The sequence below is a fragment of the Megascapheus bottae genome, chromosome 1, assembly GCF_031878675.1.
Source record: "Megascapheus bottae isolate mThoBot1 chromosome 1, mThoBot2.hap1, whole genome shotgun sequence".
Classification (NCBI taxonomy): Eukaryota; Metazoa; Chordata; class Mammalia; order Rodentia; family Geomyidae; genus Megascapheus; species Megascapheus bottae.
The window spans coordinates 7241427-7260787 of NC_143509.1; the positions used below are offsets into that span (position 1 = coordinate 7241427).

The following is a 19361-nucleotide window of genomic DNA, read 5'->3' on the forward strand; positions in this document are numbered from 1 at the left end:
CCTTGCTCCTGTTGATGTGTTGAATTATATTAATTGATTTGCGTATGTTGAACCAGCTTTGCCTCCCTGTGATGAATCCAGTTTGATCATAGTGTATAATTTTTTTGATGAGTTGTTGTAGACGGTTGGCCAGTATTTTGTTGAGAAGTTTTGCATCGTTGTTCATCAAAGATATAGGTCTATAGTTCTCTTTCTTTGATGAATCTCTGTCTGGTTTGGGGATGAGGGTTATACTGGCTTCATAGAATGAGTTTAGTAAGGAACCTTCATTTTCAATTTCGTTGAAGAGCTTGAGGATTATTGGTGTGAGCTCTGCTTTGAAGACCTTATAGAATTCAGCTGTGAACCCGCCTGGCCCTGGGCTTTTCTTAGGTGGAAGTTCTCTAATTGCCATTTGTATTTCAGAGCTTGAAATAGGCCTACTGAGTTGGCTTAGCTCTTCTTGGTTCAGTGTGGTTATGTTAATATGGGCTAGGAATTCATCCATTTCATTTAGGTTCTCGAATTTGTTGGCATAAAGGTTTGAGAAGTATTCCCTCATGATATTCTGTATCTTGGTAATTTCTGTCGTGATATTACCATTTTCATCTGCGATTTTGTTTATTTCGATATGCTCTCTTCTTTTTTTGGTAAGATTTGCTAATGGCTTGCCAATTTTGTTAATTCTTTCAAAGAACCAACTCCTTGTTTTGTTGATTATTTCTATAGTTTTTTTGGATTCCAAATCATTTAATTCTGCTTTGATTTTAATTATTTGCTTTCTTCTACTGGGATTAGGGTTGGTTTGTTGCTCTTTTTCCAGGAGCTTAAGGTGAGACATTAACTTGTTGGTTTGCAATTTTTCCAACTTGTTGTTGTAGGCACTCAGCGCTATAAATTTTCCTCTGAGTACTGCCTTTGCTGTGTCCCAAAGGAGTTGGTATTTTGTGTGCTCCTTACTGTTAAATTTCATAAACTGTTGGATTTCTGTTCTGATCTCTTCAATGACCCGTTGGTGATTCAACAATGTGTTGTTCAGTCTCCATGAGTTACCGGGTTTTCGTTGGTGGAGATGTGTGTTCAGTTCTAATTTGATGCCTTTGTGGTTTGAGAGTGTGAATGGAATAATTTCTGTGTTTCTGAATCTGTCCAGGTTTGTTTTATGGCCTAAGATGTGATCTATTTTGGAAAATGTTCCATGTGCTGCTGAGAAAAACGTATATTGTGTTGTTGCTGAGTGGAATATTCTGCAGATGTCTGTTAATCTAGTTGGTCTATATAGTTGTTCAGTTCTAAGGTTTTTCTGTTGAGTTTTTGCCTTGTTGATCTGTACATAGGTGAAAGTGGTGTGTTAAAGTCAGCGACAATCACTGTATTTCGATCTATGTATGGTTTCAGTGTAAGTAAAGTTTGCTTGATGAACTTTGGAGCTCCGGGATTGGGTGTGTAAATATTTAGGATCGTTATGTCTTCCTGGAGGAAAGATCCCTTTAGTAATATGTAGTAACCTTCTTTGTCTTTTCTTACTAATTTTGGTTTGAAGTCTATTTTCTCTGATATGAGGATGGCAACTCCAGCCTGTTTATGGGGGCCGTTAGCTTGATGAGTTTATTCCAACCTCTCACTTTCAAAAGATGCTTGTGTTTTTGGGTAAGATGTGTCTCTTGAAGACTGCAGAACGATGGCTCTTGCTTTTTGATCCAACTAGACAGCCTATGCCGTTTAATTGGAGAGTTGAGTCCATTGATATTGAGAGTTAGGATTGAGAGATATTTATTAGGGCCTACCATTTTTAAAAGCTTTTATTTGGGCCTGTGTCTTGACAGTTCTTGTGGTCCTTAGGTGGTATGCTGTTTAGGTGCCATTTCTTTCCCTATATTGCCTTTATTTTGGTTTTCTATGTATAGAACATCTTTCAGAATTCTCTGTAGTGTTGGTTTTGTTGCGACATTTTGTTGCAGCTTTTCCCTGGAATGGAATGTTTTTATTGTTCCCTCAGTTATGAATGAGAGCTTAGCTGGGTACAGGATTCTTGGTTGGTAGTTATTTGACTTAAGGGCATGACATATATACTTCCAGTCACTTCTTGCTTGCATGGTCTTTGCTGAGTAATCTGGGGTTATTCTGTTTGGTTTTCCTTCATAGGTTACTGAACCCTTTTCCCTGGCTGCCTTTAGGATCCTTTGTTTGTTTTCTACTGATCCAGTTCGCATTACGATGTGGCGGTGAGATGTTCTTTTCTGGTCAGGTCTTTTTGGGGTTCTAAAAGCTTCTTGTATCTGGATGGGTCTGCCCTTCTGGATATTTGGGAAATTCTCTGAGATGATTCCCTGAAGTATATTTCCAATACCATTGACCTCTTTCTCCAGACCCTCCTCAATACCAGTTAGCCTTAAATTAGGCTTACTAATTGTATCTTGGATCTCCTGAAGCGCTCTCTCATTTTTCCTAGATTTGGATTGACTCATTTTCTGTTCTTTCTCTATAATAACTAAATTATCTTCAGCCCCGGAAATTCTCTCCTCTGCATTGTCTAACCTGCTATCAAAGCTATCTACTTTATTTTTCATCTCCCTTGCTACCAATTGCTCATTTTTGATGCCTTGCATCTCTTCTTTTAGATCATGTATGGATTTCTTTAGCTCCTTGATTTCCATTTGAGTGGTTAGCTCAGTAGGTTTATTTTCTTTGAACATTTGATGGAGTTCGGTCACCTTTTTATTTGTGGATTCTATGAATTCATCCATCTTTCTTTGAACAGCCTTTATTATGGCTTCCTTTATGGCTTCTTCTTTTTTACTTATCACCTTGTTTATGGTTTCCTCTTGTTCAGCTATGGCTTCCTCCCTTATCTCTTTATTTATATTTTCACATTTTTCATTAATGATGTTTATTAATTGCATTTGTACAGCACTTGGAAGACTCTCCTCTAGGTTTGCCAATGAATGTTCCACTGGCTGTTTACATTGGGTGGGGGAGGTGGGAGATGTTGTTTCTTGATTTGACATTTTTCTTGAGTTTCTTGTTCTGCCCATTTGAAAATGGGAGCAAGATTAATACTAAACACGATTATAGTTTTTCAGATATAACCAACCAAGCCTCTGTAGCTGGCAGACTCTAGATGTTCACAAGTTTTGATTGGTGTTATCACTCTTTCTTTTTGTGCAGTTACCGACTAGTCTAATTATTCACTGATAAGTGATTTATATCCAAAACAATGAGCCTCTCAATCCAATCTCTATTGTCTTTAAGTCCCTCTGAGCCTAGAGAATGATTAAACACCTAGATATACAATGTTGCTCAACAGCCATCAAGTGTAGATCCATGCAGTATAAGGGTTGAAAGAGGAGCAGAGGTCCAGAGATAGAAAAATAGAATGAGAGAGGTCAGGGGGTAAGTAGGTAGAGTATTTGAGTACAATGTTTGGAAAGTGTTAGAATAAAACTTATGTGTTGCTGCGCGACTACCTCTTAGCCCAGCCAGTGGCCTCACAGGGGACCATGCGTTTGATCTGCAAGCTTCTGACTTAGCGTGGTTGGCGGACGTTTTCCTGTGCTGCTTCCAGGGGCGGCCCCAAGCCAAGGGTCTGGGGATTGAGAGTTTCAGGAGCTCTCTGCAGGACCAGAAGGAGGCCCCTCTGTTCCCAGGGGCGGGGCCCAGCTGGGGACATGGGCTCCAAGGGTGGAGCCGCGCCTTTTTGGTTCTCAGAAGGGGAGCTTGGCTGCTGGTTGGCCCTTCAGATTCCTGCTGTGTTTCCACTGCTTTGTCAGAGTCTGTGACTGTGGGGGGGGGGCCTCGGTGGTGTCTTGCTCAGGATTCCCAGCTGGAGGATGCCCCGCTCGAGAATTGAGGGGGGGCAGATGCTGGCTCCTATTTACCCACACCCCCTACCCACTTTTGTAAGGTAGGGTCCCAAAGTACTCCACTCTCCAGATCCAGTGGCCTGGGAGAGGAGCCTGGTGGTTGGGTGGGAGCTGGGACAGCTCTGCCTCCCCTGGTGGGGTGCTGAGTCTTAGGGTCTGCCCGCTTGTCATTCTCCAGTCAGAGGGCTGGGGGTTGAGCCCGTTGGGCGGGTGGGAGTTGGGGCAGCCCTGCCTCCCTTGGTGGGGTGCTGGCTCTTATGAGTAGCCCACCTGTCAATCTCCAGTCAATGGCCTGAGGGAGGGGGCTGTTGAGGGGAGGGACAGGATTCTAAATTCCTTGCCCCCCTGCTCCCGCCAGTCTTTCTCGGGCAGGGTGTTGGGGTCTGAGTTAAGTTCTATTGCTTGGCACCCGCTCCGCTTTCCCGATGTGTTTGGGGACGCGCTGTATTACTCACGCCTCTGCGTTCGTCTGCGGGTGCTCCATGGTGGTGGGGAGTCTTTCACTCCCCTCGGGTCTCCGCCGCCACCTGTGTTCTACGTCTGGGTTCCCCTGCTTGCTGTTCTGGTTCCGCGTCTGGGTTCCGCTGCTTCCGCCGTTCGCTGGCGTGGTTCTGTTCAGCTTTATTTTCTTTATATTTATTTTAGCATTTAAAGCACTATGTTATGTATGGAATATATAGTGCATGTTATAATTAGATCATATACTTTTTTATATTTATATTATAAAACATAAATTATATAACAGAATCATTTGTATGTGATAAATGCAATTTTATTAACATTTTATATTAAAATAATTTCATTACTTTTAATACAGATATGATATAGAACATTATACATTATATCTATAGACTATAAATTTCTATGTAATGCATACCATAGATCATATAATATACACTCTGTGTTATACTGCATATATTATATACATTATACATTATATTCTATAAATCATGCATGATGTATTATATGTTATTTACCAGGTATGAATATAAATGTGAGCCATTGGGGCTTAGCATGTTGTCTTTTCAAGGAAGAGTCAGGACAAGATGTCTCTATGAACGAGAAGAATCAGTAAAGACAGGAAAGAAAATGGATCTCCTTTTCACCAAGGTGGCACTGAACATGAAGAAGGGAGCTCCTGCCCTTTCTAAAGCTGAAGCCAAGGAAGGAAAAGGCATTGAAGGCAAGAAGGCAGTGCTGAAAGGTGTCCAAGCCACAAAAAAAGAAGGTACACACTTAACCCACTTTCAGGCTGCTGGGGAGACCGCACAAATATCCCTGGAAGAGTGCTCTGAGGAAAATAATTGTATGCAACTATCAGGTGTCCTTGACCACTGAGTCATCCGTGAAGACGATAGAAAACAATAACACATTTGTGTTCACTGTGGGTGTCAAGGCCAACAAGCATCAAATCAAGCAGACTGCGAGAAGCTCTGTGACTTTGATGTGGCTAAGGTCAATACCCTGATCAGATCTGACAGAGAGAAGACATATGTGCGACTGGTTCCTGATTATGATGCTTTAGATGTTGCCAACAAAATTGAAATCATCTAAACTGCATCCAGCTGGCTAATTATAAATGTACAACTTTTTCCCACTTAAAAAGGAAAGAAAGAAAGAAAAGAAAATGGAGGTGTGGTTCAAGTGCTAAACACTAGCCTTGAGCAGAAAAGCTCAGGGACACAGCACAGGCTCTGAGTTTAAGCCCAGGGCCCGCTCAAAAACAAAAATAAATAAACAAACAAACCAAAAGAAAACAGGAAAGTCTATTCTGTGGGGAAAGAAAGAGAGGAAAACCAGTGGGAAGCACAAAAGAGGAAGACAGCAGAAAAGCCTATATAGAGAGAATTAAAAAATATACAGATACCCTGCTTTCATCAAAAGAAATGTAATCAATTATATTAGATATAGATATAGGATATAGATTAATCAATAACAAATATATACAATCCTCTATTATTATGTAGCATTACATATCATGCATTGTATATTATTAGTAGTAGTATTTTTAGCCTTAAGAGGATGTCCAAAGATCTTGACTTCAACAAGTCAGTGTATGAGAACAAAGCATCTCTTCCCATGCCACCACTTCCAGTTTTTTCTTCCATCTCTGCCAACTCTATGGCATCCCCTCAGGTTACCTGGTTCCATTTTCACATCTGTACCTTGCAATTATGACTGCTTCCATTTATTTGCCTAACCTTGACCTCCCCCACCCTGACAAAACATGTTTCAGCTTCTTGCTATTCCTTTTGTCAGGAGGCTACTCAGGAAATCTGTGGATCATGTTTTGAAGGCAGCTGGGGCAAAAAAGTTTGTAAGATTCTTATAGCCAAAGAACTACCAAAAGCAGGAAGTGGAGGTGTGGCTCAATTGGTATCCTTGAGTGAAAAAGCTCAGGGATAGCACCCAGACCCCAAGTTCAAGCTCCAGGACTGGCATATGGAAAATGAAGCTTGTTTTAGCTTTACACCTGCATTCAGGTATCTAAATGAGTGCTATCTGGGGCTAATTACCAACAATTTCAGTGTGTATTAACTAAAGTTTTGCTTCTTTTTACTTCTGTTTTCCACTTAATATGTAGGGAAACGTCATGTTAAATAGGAAAATGGTATTGTTCCCATCTAAACAAAAAGTGGAGTGAACTCTGTACATACGATAGTTTTTACAGGTGATAGAATGAATGTAAGATTCATGAACAGAATTTTACTCATATATACCTTTTTTTCTTTTTTGCTGGACCTGGGGCTTGCTTTCAGGACCGCAATGCTCTCCTTGTGTTATTTTACTCAAGCCTAGAGACCTACCACTTGAGACACAGCTCTGTTTTCAGAGCTTTGGTGGTTAATTGGAGAGAAGAGTCTCATAGATTTTCTTGTTTGGGCTAGGTTTGAATTTCAGTCCTTAGATCTCAGCCTCTGGAGAAGCTAGGATTACAGCATGAGCTCCTGGCACTCAGCTTAGATTGGTTCTAAAGTTTGAGAATTTGAGCCACTCAGTTCCTCTGTGAGCTTCAGATATCTCAAGGCCAAACTGAGTGCAATATATTTATAACTCCAATGTCATTCAATGATTATATAAAATTGTATCACAAACAATTCCCGTAATAGTTCACTCTCAATGGTCCATCCTATTGCTGTAGACAACTAGCTTCTTTTTTTTTATTTGTGCCAGCACTCAGGGGCTGGGCTTTGTCCAAGTGGGCATTCTACCACTTGTGCCACAGCTCCAATTCCATTTCTCAGTGGTTATTTGGAGATAAGAATATCATGGAATTTCCTGTCCAGGCTGGGTTTGAACTGCAGTCCTCAAATCTCACCCTTCTGAATAACTAGAATTATAGATGTGAGCCACTAGTGCCTGGCAATAACTAGCTTTTCCATGTGCATTCATTCCAGGTGCTGGTGGTTTACACCTGTAATCCTAGCTACTCCGGAGGCTGAGATTTGAGTATCTTGATTTAAGGTCAGCTTGGGCAGAAAAATCCATGAGACTTTTATCTTTAATTAATGAGTAAAAAACCAGAAGTGGAGTTGTGGCTGAAGTGATAAAGTCCTTGCTTTGAGCAAGAAAGACAAGTGAGAGCACGAGGCTCTAAATTTAAGCTCTAGTGCAGGAATACATAAAAGGTGTTCATTGGCTGGAAGTTTTGCCTAGTGGTAGAGTGCTTCCCAGCATGCATGAAGACCTGGGTTCAATTCCTCGGTACCACATACATAGAAAAAAAGCTGGAAGTGGTGTTGTGGCTCAAGTGGTATTGCTCTAGCTTTGAGAATAGTCCAAGGACAGTGCCCAGGCCCTGAGTTCAAGCCCCACGACTAGCAAAAAATAAATGTTTTCCTAGAATTCACTAATTAAACTTGTGTGATCTTCAGTATGCCAGCAAATGTGTTGTATTTAGATTGCTTCTCAGAAGTATGTGGTACCCAGAGCATTTGACTGAAATCCTGTACCACACAGAGTCGAATGTTCTAAATCAGAATTTAGTTCATAGTAACATATAGTAGGGAAATCTGTCATTATTAAAAAATGATAACTAGGAGCCAGGTACCCTTGTCAGTAGTCATAGCTACTCAGGAGGCTGAGATGTGAGAATCAACATTCAAAGTTCAGGCAGAAAAGTATATGAGATTCTTTTTTTTCGTATATTTTTATTGTAATTAATAGAAGGGTTACATTATATTCACCAGATAGAAAGTGCATTACTTCACATACATTGATACTCTTTCTCATGTCTTGGTCCCCATTTCCCTTCCCCCAGCCCCGCCCCCATCTTGGTTTCCCCCCTTCCCTATCTGACTTCAAATAACCAAATACACATATGTACAATATATCAGACAACCAGGTGAAATACTGTAACAATATGAGATAGCTAAGGGACAGCAAAAGAGATGAGAGATAACAGTACATTCAGGACAACAATCACTCATTATGTGGCTTTTGTTTCTGTATCCTGGAGGTCTTTCATTTAGTGTCATGGCCTTACATATCTAGGTTTTGTTCTCTTGTAGATCTCTGCTAGGAGAGTCCAAGGTTTCTACTGATTATGACAAATGAGGGAAACCATTGAGCCTATGTTTCTTTGAGTCTGGATTACTTCAATTAATATGATTTTTTCTAAGTCTTTCCATTTCCTTACAAATGGGGCGATGTAATTCTTTCTGACAGCAGCATAGAATTCCATTGTGTATAAATACCACATCTTGTTGATCCACTCATCAACTGAGGAGTCCATGAGATTCTTCTCTCCAATGTATTACCAAAGTAGTTAGAAGCAGAGCTGTGGCTCAAATGTTAAAGTACTAGAGTTGAATAAAAGAAGCTCAGGGACAGTGTCCATGCCCTGAGTTCAAGCTCTAGGACAAGGCAATATATATATATGTATATATATACATATATATATATAATTCATGGAGAACTCAATATATAGGCTTGTAGTTCAAAGCTATTTTTCATCATCAGCTCAGAGTTATAAACTGAGCAGACTGGATTTCTAATGGTGCTCAGTTTTTAGTGTACTCAGCTGGGGGAAAATAGCAGAATGGATAATACCCACATTGTGTAGGAATTTATTAAATAAAAATATAGTTATCACCATCATTATCATCATCTGTTGAACTATTTAGTAAGGCATTTCATTTAGCTACCTGAACCCTAGTCGTGCTTAACCTCAAGGGTTGAGAGACCATCATATTTTTTTGCCTGTCCTGGGCTTGAGCTCCTGGCCTGAGACTGTCCTTGGACTTACTCAAGGCTAGAGCTCTACCACTTGAGTCTCAGCACCACTTCTGGCTTTTTTCTATGTATGTGGTACCAAGGAATTGAACCCAGGTCTTCGTGCATACACTCTACCACTAGGCCAAACTCCTGGCCCAAGGACAATACACTTTTGAATAGTTAGTGAGTCAATGAAGAAATCACAGACGCAATTAAGGAAATCATAGAACCAAGCCAGGCAGGTGGCTCATGTCTGTAATCCTAGCTAAGATCTGAGGATCAAGGTTCAAAGCCCACCCAGGCACAAAAGGACCTGAGATTCTTATCTCCAATTAACCTCTAGAAAATGGGAAGTGGTGATTTGCTCAACGGTAGGTGGGTAGCCTTAAGCTGAAGAACTCAGGGACTGTGCCCAGGCTGAGTTCAAGCCCCATGATCCACCAAAAAATCATAGAACCAAATAAAACACTAGGACTATTGGAATACAGGAAAGAGAAATATTTACAGCTGAGTGCTTACATTAAAAATAGAAATATTTCAAATCAACAGGTAAAGACACATCTTAATCCCTGAAACAAGCATAAGCACAACCATATCTTCAAATTGAGAAGTAGATTGAAGTAATAAAGTTCAGAGTGAAAATTAATAAAAAAGAATAATACAAAGGAGGACACCCAAAGTTGGCCATTGGAAAATATACAGAAGGTTAATAAACATATTTCCAAACTAACCGAAAGGAAGAAAAAACAAAGAAGAGATGAAATGAATAAAACTATGTATGAAAATTAGATATTGGCATTACCAAAATGCCAATGACATTCAGCCAATGATGAAGGATTAGATGAGGGAATAGACTGACAATATAAAGTAAACTGGAATAAAGAAAGTCTTAAAAAGTGACTGCCCTTTCAGTGTGCAAAACAGAAAAGCTTGTGGAGATACATTTTACTGGTAGTAATTAATGTCAAAGGCATGTATACTTGACACAGCCATATTTTCTTGAATGTATTTGCTAAAATGTAAATGGGTATGAAAGAATGTGGGCTATTAAAATAAATACAGAAATGAAAGATGCAAATGTCATATACAAACTGTGCCTACAGCAGAGCTCAAATCCTTTGGTGGATATTTATTCCCCCCCCCCCATCTCTTGTTGTTCCTAAGACTTTAATTCAGGGCCTGGGCATTGTTTGCTGAGTTTTGTCATTAAGGGATAGCACTCTACCACTTGAGCCATGGCTCTCCTGCTTTTAAGTAGTTAATTGGAGATAGGATAATCATGGTTTCAAATGATGATCCTCACATCGCAGCCTTCTGAGTAACTAGGATTATATTCAAAATCTATCCAGGCTTGGGGATTAGTTTCTTGAGTTCCCTGTAGATACTGGATATTATGCATTTGTCAGATATATTGTTGGTGAATATCTTTTCCCAGTTGGTTGGCTGTCTCTCTACTTTTGCAACTATGTTTTTATCTGTACAGAAACTTTTTATTTTTAGGTAGTCCCATTTATCGAGTCTCTCTCCACTCTGTTGTGACCCTGGGATTCTGTTCAGGAATCTGTTGCCTGTGCCTATTAGTTCCAGTGTCTCTCCTACATTATCATGTAGCAATTTCATGGTTTCCAGTCTGACATAGAGGTCTTTGATCCACTTTGATTTAATGCTTGTGCATGGCGAAAGGCTAGGGTCAATTTTTAGTTTTCTGCATGTGGCTGCCCAGTTTTTCCAGCACCAGTAATTGAATAAACTGTGTTTGTTCCATTGTATATCTTTGGCTCCTTTGTCAAATACAAGTTGCCTATAGGGATATGGTTCTATTTCTGGGTCTTCTATTCTGTTCCACTGATCTTCTGGTCTGTTTTTTGCCAGTACCAAGCAGTTTTTGTTACTATGGCTCTATAGTAGAGTTTGAAATCTGGTATTGTAATACCACCAGCTTTGCTCTTTTTGCCTAGAATTTTTTGGCTATTCTAGGTCTTTTCTTGTTCCATATGAATCTTTGCATTATAACTTCAATTTCCATAAAGAATGTCTTTGTTATTTTGATGGGGATTGCATTGAATTTGCGTGTCAGTTTTGGCAGTATAGCCATTTTCACTATGTTGATTCTCCCTAGCCATGAGCATGGGATGTCTTTCCGTTTCCTAGTGTCCTCTTTAATTTCTTTCATTAGGCTTTTATAATTTTCATTGAATAATTCCTTTACTTCTTTGGTTAAGTATATTCCTAAGTATTTTATTCTTTTGGGGGCTATTGTGAATGGGATCATTTTCTTGATTTGGCCTTCTGTTTGTGTATTGTTGGTGTACAAGAAGGCTACTGACTTCTGAAAGTTGATTTTGTATCCTGCCACTTTGCTAAAGTGGTTTATTAATTCTAGTAGTTTGGGAGTGGAGTTTGTTGGGTCACTCAAGTAGAGGATCATGTCGTCTGTGAATAAGGATAGTTTAATTTCTTCTTTCCCTATGTGGATCCCTTTGATGTCCTTTTCTTGTCTTATTGCTCTGGCTAAGCGTTCCAGCACTATATTGAAGAGAAATGGAGAGAGTGTACATCCCTGTCTAGTTCCTGATTTTAAGGTGAATGGTTCCAGTCTTTCACCATTTAGTATAATACTGGCTGTAGGTTTTTCATATATGGGTTTCACTATTTTGAGGAATGTACCTCTTATTCCTATTTTTTCTAGAGCTTTCAATATGAATGGATGTTGTATTTTGTCAAATGTCTTCTCCGCATGCAGAGAAATTATCGTATGATTCTTACCCTTAAATTTTATTGAGGAGTTTTGCATCTGTGTTCATTAGAGAGATAGGTCTGTAGTTTTCTTGTTTTTGTTGGGTCTTTCCCTGGTTTGGGGATGAGAGTAATATTAGTTTCATAAAATGAATTTGGTATTGCTCCTTCTGTTTCTATTTCTCGGAAGAGCTTCAAAAGTATAGGTGATATTTCATCTTTAAATGTCTTGTAGAATTCCACAGTGAAACCATCTAGACCTGGGCTTTTTTGGTTGGCATTTCCCTGATTGCTTCCACAATTTCCTTGTAAGAAATTGGTCTGTTCAATTTGTTTACCTCATTGTTGTTCAGTGTGGGTAGCCTATATTTATTTAAGAAGTTATTCATTTCTACTAGTTTTTCTTGTTTCTTTCAATATAGGCCCTAGTAGTACCTATTCATTATGGACTGGATTTCTTGGGAATCAGTTGTGATTGTTCCCTTGGGGTCTTTAATCTTGTTTATTTGAGTCACCCCTTTCCTTTTTTTGATTAATCTTGCCAAGGGTCTGTCAATTTTGTTGAATCTTTCAAAGAACCAACTTTTTGATTTATCAATTTTTTTGTATAATAGATCTTATTATACACAGATGTGTCTTGTTATCATTTTTGACTGCATGGATGACATGCTTCTGACAGTGATGGCCTACAACAGGTACGTGGCCATCTGTCACCCCTTATATTACTCTGTCCTCATGAACCCCCCCTCGGTTCTGTATCTTTCTGGTTCTGGCCTCATTTTGTGTTAGTCTCTTGGACTCCCAGTTGCATAATTTGTTCGTGTTCCAGTTTACTTACATCAAACAAGTAGAAATTTCAGGCTTCTGTTGTGAGCCTGCACAGATCCTTCATCTGGACTGTTCTGACACTGTTGCCAAAAGCCTACTCACCTATTTGGTTGCTGCCCTATTTGGCTTTCTACCCATTTCAGGAAGCCTACTTTCTTACTGTAAGATAACATCCTCTATTTTGCAAATCACATCATCTGGGGGGAAGTCCAAAGCTTCCTCTACATGTGGGGCTCACCTGTCAGTCGTCTGTCTATTTTATGGAAGAGCTGTTGGTATGTATCTGGAGTCAGTTGTATTCCATTTTTTCAAAGAGGGGAAAGTGGCCTCGGTGATGTACACTGTGGTCACCCCTATGTTGAACCCCTTCATCTACAACCTGAGGAACAAAGATATTAAAGCCACCATAAGGAAACTCTACAGTGGAAGACTCTAGAAAAGTAATTCCTACGCAGGTAGGAAAATATCCCAGCAGTCAATACAGAAGGCTATATATAATACACCTCGAATGCTGGGACAGTCTTGGGAAGGAGAGTGGAATGGAGGACAAGACAGAAAGTTGTCTGCCTCTTGGGAGGAAAACATGTCATCAGAAAAACCTGAAATAAAAGGAGAGCTGTTGTGGTAAATGCAGTGTAAGAAGATCCAGAGAACATCCAAACTCTCCTGTCCTCTTATTGATAACCAAATAGATAATGATAAAAAGAAACCATGAAATCACTTACAGGAGGGCCTTGTTGATTCAGGGAAGAGTCATTCTTGTCTCATTCGAATTCCAAAGTATAAAGGGGTAGGGGTTGGGATGGGGAGAGCCAGCAATCGACTATATCTCCCTTGGTTTGTGCCAACATTTGTCTGGATCAAACTATCTGTCATCTTCAGAGGAACTGACACAGAGCAGAAGCTGGAGGAGAAGCAGCATCAGAGCCACAGGGGACATTTCTGCAGCATTCACAGAGCTGTCAATTTAGCTGGAGACTGAGCCTGCCGTGTCAGGCAGGTGTATAAATGGATCTTCAGTTTCTGTGGATTCTTGTTACCTGGATGGCACCGGGATGCATCACCAGCCTCCTCCCCTGTCCTTGAGAGAGCCTGCTCTGCCCTCTAGCTCTGCATCTGCAGTATGGCATCAAGGTAAATAACACAAGTGGTAAAACATGTGTCGGATCTTCTTCTCCATGCCTTCAGGGCTGTGATTTCATCTAGGACTCTAGATTATAAAATGCCATGGAAGTGGTGCTGTGTCTTAAGTGGTAGAGCACTAATTTTGAGCTGAAGAGCTCAGGGACAGTGCCCAGGCCCAGAGTTTAAGACTCATGACCACCACCACCACCAAAATAATGAAATATAAATCCCAGGGATGGAGTCATTTTCTGTTGAGTTGTTTGCAAACTTATGTGCAGAAAAGGAGTTTAAAAGAAAATGAAGCACAAAAATAAGTTACAAAGATCCGTACAATTGTCACTAAGGATGATATAAATGGATGGCACCAGAGGTTGCCATGTGAAGGTCACAAGATGAAACAGGGCTCTGACAACCCTGCCAAAGGCTATCTACAAATTAAATGCAATGCCACCGGTATCCCAATGTCATTCTTTAATGAAGGAGAGGAAGCAATCACAAATTCATATGGAATAATAAAAGATCTAGATTAGCAAAAACAATCCTTAGTAGAAAGAATAGCATTGGGAGAATATCAGTACAAAACTTCAGACTTTATTACAGAGCTATAGCAATAAAAACCCGCTTGGTACTGGCACAAGAACAAGCCTGAGTGAGGACCAGTGGAATAGAACTACCCAGAAATTAACCCACAGGCTTATAGCCACATGCTGTTCAATAACGGAACCAAAAAAAATAGAATGGAAGAAAGACAGCCTCTTCAACAAATGGCACTAGCAGAATTGATTAGACACTTGTAGGAAACTAAAGTTAGATTCTTATATGTAACCCTACACCAGAATTATTTCCACATAGATCAAAGACCTGGTGGTATAAGCAGATACCCTGAAAATTTTACAAGAAGGATAGGAGAAACTCTAGGGCTCCTTAGCACAGGTGGAAACTTTCTTCATAAAGACCCAGAATCACAACAACTTAAAGAAAGTTTGGACAAATGACACTGAATTAAACTGCAGAGCTTCTGTATGGCCAAGGACATAGCTAGTAAGTTAAATAGAAAGCTCACAGAATGGGAGAAGATCTACACTAGCCATACAACAGAGAAGGGACTCATATCTAAAATGTATCTACAGGGGCTGGGAGTTTGGCCTAGTGGTAGAGTGCTTGCCTAGCATGCATGAAGACCCGCGTTCGATTCGTCGGTACCACATACATAGAAAAAAGCCAGAAATGGTGCTGAGGCTCAAGTGGTAGAGCTCTAACCTTGAGAAAGTCCAAGGACAGTGCTCATGCCTTGAGCTCAAGCCCACGACTAGCAAAAAAAAATACATAGGAATGAATGAATAAATAATAAAAAATATTTATTTAAAAAATAAAATATATCTACAGCTGAAAAAATTGAATCTCTCAAAGAAACAAACTTCCCATTAAAATGTGGGCTAAAGACTTAAAGAGAGTCTTCCCTGAAGAAGAAATAAAAATGGCCTATAGACACATGAAGAAGTGCTCAACATCTCTGGTCATAAAAGAAATGCAAATCAAAACAACTCTAAGATTCCACCTCACTCCAGTCAGAATGGCCATGATCAAGAAATCTACTAACAAAAGATTCTGGCGGGAATGTGGCCAAGAGGGATCACTACTACACTGTTGGTGGGAGTGCAAACTCGTTTAACCACTATGGAAAGCAGTATGGCAGTTCCTCAAAAGACTAAACATAGGTCTCCCTTATAACCCAGCAATCTAACTCCTGGGCATTAACACAAATGTCCATAAACAAGGGCATACCAAAGCTACCAGCACAAAATGTTCATTGCAGCACTATTTACCATAGCAAAGATATGGAACCAACCCAGATGTCCCTCAGCAGATGAACGTATTTATACACAATGGAATTTTTTGCTGCCATCAGAAAGAATGACAGCATCCCATTTGTAAGGAAATAGAAAGACTTGGGAAAAAAATCATAGTAAGTGAAGTAAGCCAGATCCACAGAAACAGACTCCATGGCTTCCGTCATTTGTAATAATTAGTATATATGTAGGGGATTTTTCCTAGCAGAGGATCACAGTAGCTCAAAAGCTGTGTTCATATGGCCATATGGGATGAGACTAAGTGAACTCTAAGATAGGGAAACATGAGGTTTATCTTTGTGGTTGTTTTTAATGTACTATATGAAGTTATTTATTTTCTTTCTTTTTACCCCCTCCTTATGATTTCTCCCCTGCTGTTTCTGTATCTGACTTTGTTACCTGGTATATTGTATATACGTTTATTTGTTTGTTTGAATCAGGGAAAGGAAGGGGAAAAACAAGATGATGAGACAAAGGATAGTCATCCTTTGTGACCTAGTGTAATGGCAATATTCATAGACAATATTCTGGAAATGAACTTTACAACTTGGGAGGGTGTGGGGGGAGTGAAAGTGGGAGAAAAACATGGGAAGAGGTAACAATGTTTGAGAAGTACTGTACCCACTACCTTGTGCATGTAGCTGCAACGCCTCTATACATTACCCTGACAATAAAATAGAATTAAACAAAACAAAGCTAAATCTTGCCCTATTTGAAGTTGTGGCTCCTGAGTTCTAAGATATGGTAGACCAGGACAGGCAGTCTCCTTCTCTCTACTCTCTCCTCCTCCCGTTCCCCTGGTCCCTTGATCTCCAAGCTGGAAGCCCTCTGCCAATTGACTAACTCCATCCACCATTCCGAAGCCTTCAGGAAAAGTTAACCAGCTGTAGTTTGTGGTGGAGGCATACTGACAAGGACTGGGGACTCCCTTCCTGTCTGTGGGGTCCCTAGAGACTTCAGAGGTCTCTTGTGAAACTTTTCACATTTTTTCTTATTTTTTATAACAATAAAAATGGAATATTCATCATTAACTCTGGCAGTAATGATACAGTTCACAGACATTTGTCATTGTTCCCTGCTTCTCAATCAAAGGACTTACAGCCATCAACCATTACAACTCAACTACAACCAGGATAGGATATTTTAGCTCCATTTGGAGCTAGAGGAACTGTCACTTAGATGTGGGCCAAGGGAAGTTTGGGAATCTTTGGTTAGATAAGATAGAAATAGAGCTATCTTGCATGCCAATCTCAGTGTGAAATAGAGAATCCACTAAAGTATTGGTGATAGAACATTCAGTCACCAGGATGCTCTGAATTTTGCATTCAAATTTAGTTATATAGTAAAAAATAGGATTGTTAGTCAGGTGCTGGAGGCTGTAATCCTAGCTACTTAGGAGGCTGAGACCTCAGGATCACGGTTCAAAGCCAGCCCAGGCAGGAAGGTCCATGAGACTCTTACATCCAACAAACTATTCAGAAAAAGCCAGAAGTGTTGCTGTGGCTCACTTGGTAGAGTGCTAGCCTTGACCAAAAGCAGCTCAGAGACTGTGCCCATGCCCTGAGTTCAAGTCTTAGGACTGGCAAAAAGTATAGTTGTTATGAACTAGAAAGAAATGTTTTCAGAGGTTGCAGACAACCACGGTGGAAATGAACAGTTCTACACAGAAAGAAAGTCCAGAAACTGTGAAAACCAGACACTAGGATCTTTTCCATCATAAATTTAATTGGAGATGACATACAAGACATGACATAAGACAGCAGTTTATGAGAATTAGTATAATTTGACACCTATGAAATGGTTTAGAAAATGAAAAAAACATCATGCTTGCTGACAGTAGATATGTCAGAAATGTCAGTGTCAAGTAAGACAGATTTTTTTGGCTCCTCTGCTGTTGTCATCCCTTGATACCAAATCGACTTGAGGCAACCATTGGATATCAAACGATTAGCAAACTATCTAGGGTTCCTGCTAATGCCTGAAAAAAAAAGCTAATTCCTGAAAAAGCTACAAATGATTCTTTATTGATGTATTGATACTGTGATATTTTAGATATAAAAGGTCATTTCTCTTAATAGCTGGGAATGTAGCTTTGAAATAGTTTATGGAATAGTCAGAGGATTGCCTAAGAATGATGGATTTGTCATGATTATTGTCTCATTCAGTGACAAATGTGCATTTACACATCAGAAGTTAGACTTTTAGAGATTAATTCTGATGAATTACTTGGAAAAATATTAATTTCCAACTGAATATATGGAAATAAGTATATTTGTATATACATATATATACATATGAAAACAAGTATATGTAAGTAACTATACACACACACACACATACACACAAATATGGATACAGCTTCTTGACAAAGCCATTTTTTTGCCAATCCCAGGCTTTAACTTAGGGCTTGAGAACTGTCCTTGGACTTTCTCCAGGCTAGAGCTCTACCACTTGAACCACAGCACCACTTCCGGCTTTTTCTATGTATGTGGTACTGTGGAATCGAATCTAGGTCTTCATGCATGCCAGGCAAGCACTCTACCACTAGGCCAAACTCCTGACCAATTATGACCTTCTTGAACGTTGCAATATTATTAATATACAGATTCTGTTTATTCCTATCACAGAGATCTTTCAGTAAAGCCTCCAGTTCATTTTCATCTGTGTATTCATTGTGATCCTGCTTAGAGAATTGGTTATAGAAGTCAAAAGCCTTGTTGCTCTGTCTCACACATATTTTGACTCCCTGAAATTTAAGAAAATCCACTTATAATGGTAGAAACCTGGCCATGTCAGTCAGTTCTATCTTACCATCATCATTTGAACCACTTCTAGCATTAGCTCTGTGTACTCAGCTAGTTCTGTGTCAGCAACTGTTTCCTTTTTGTAGCAGGTTCTTTGGAAAGCTCTTCATCTCCTCAGTTTCTATGAAGAATCCAAGTCTTCATTAATTTCTCATAGGACTTCAGTTGCTGGCACTGGAAGAGCAACAGGAAATTCTCTTCTGTGGGTAACACATGAACCCACTCCACAATTCCTGTTTTATCAAATTGATCCACACAAGTTTTCACCTCCATAGCCATTCAGAAAAGTTTTCTCCTCAGGTGATAATTCCAATCCAGCCTTCTTCAGTGCCTGCAAGAGCTCCTGGATCAAGTTGTGTAGTTGTTTTCTTTCCGGGAAAACACTTCTGTCAGCATCAAAGTGGAGTCAGATGTTGAAAAACTGTGAGGTTGTGATGAGGGATTATGGCAAGGGAGGTTTTGATGAATATTGCATTGAATTTGTAGATAGCTCTTGGCAAGATTGTCATTTTCACAATGTTGATTCTTCCAATCCAGGAGCACGGGAGGTTTTCCATTTCCTTAGTTCTGCTTTAATTTCCTTTTTTAGGGTTTTAAAGTTTTCATCAAAAAGGTCCTTTACATTCTTAGTTAAGCTAATTCCTAGGTACTTTATTTTCTTTGAGGCTATTGTGAAAGGAGTTTCTTTCCTGATTATTGCCTCGTTCCTCTCACTGTTGGCATAAAGGCAGGCAGTTGATTTTTGAGGGTTGATTTTATAGCCTGCTACACTTCCAAAGCTTTGAATCAGCTCAAGGAGCTTGGGAGTAGAGTCTATAGGATTCTTTAAATACAGAATCATGTCATCTGCAAAGAGGGATAGTTTTATTTCCTCTTTCCCTACTTGGATCCCCTTTATGCTTGCTTCTTGCCTTATTGCACTGGCTAGGAATTCTACTACTTTGTTAAAGAGTAGTGGA

The 19361-nt window shown here is 39.7% G+C and overlaps 2 pseudogenes; one reads left to right on the forward strand and one right to left on the reverse strand.

The window, feature by feature from the left end:
• The window catches only part of LOC150068229 (olfactory receptor 7E24-like), a 61918-nt pseudogene extending 48859 nt beyond the window's left edge, over positions 1-13059 (forward strand).
• An 11-nt stretch (positions 13060-13070) lies between these two features.
• On the reverse strand, positions 13071-18841 carry LOC150068230 (calbindin pseudogene; annotated as a pseudogene).
• Between the last annotated feature and the right edge of the window lie 520 nt (positions 18842-19361).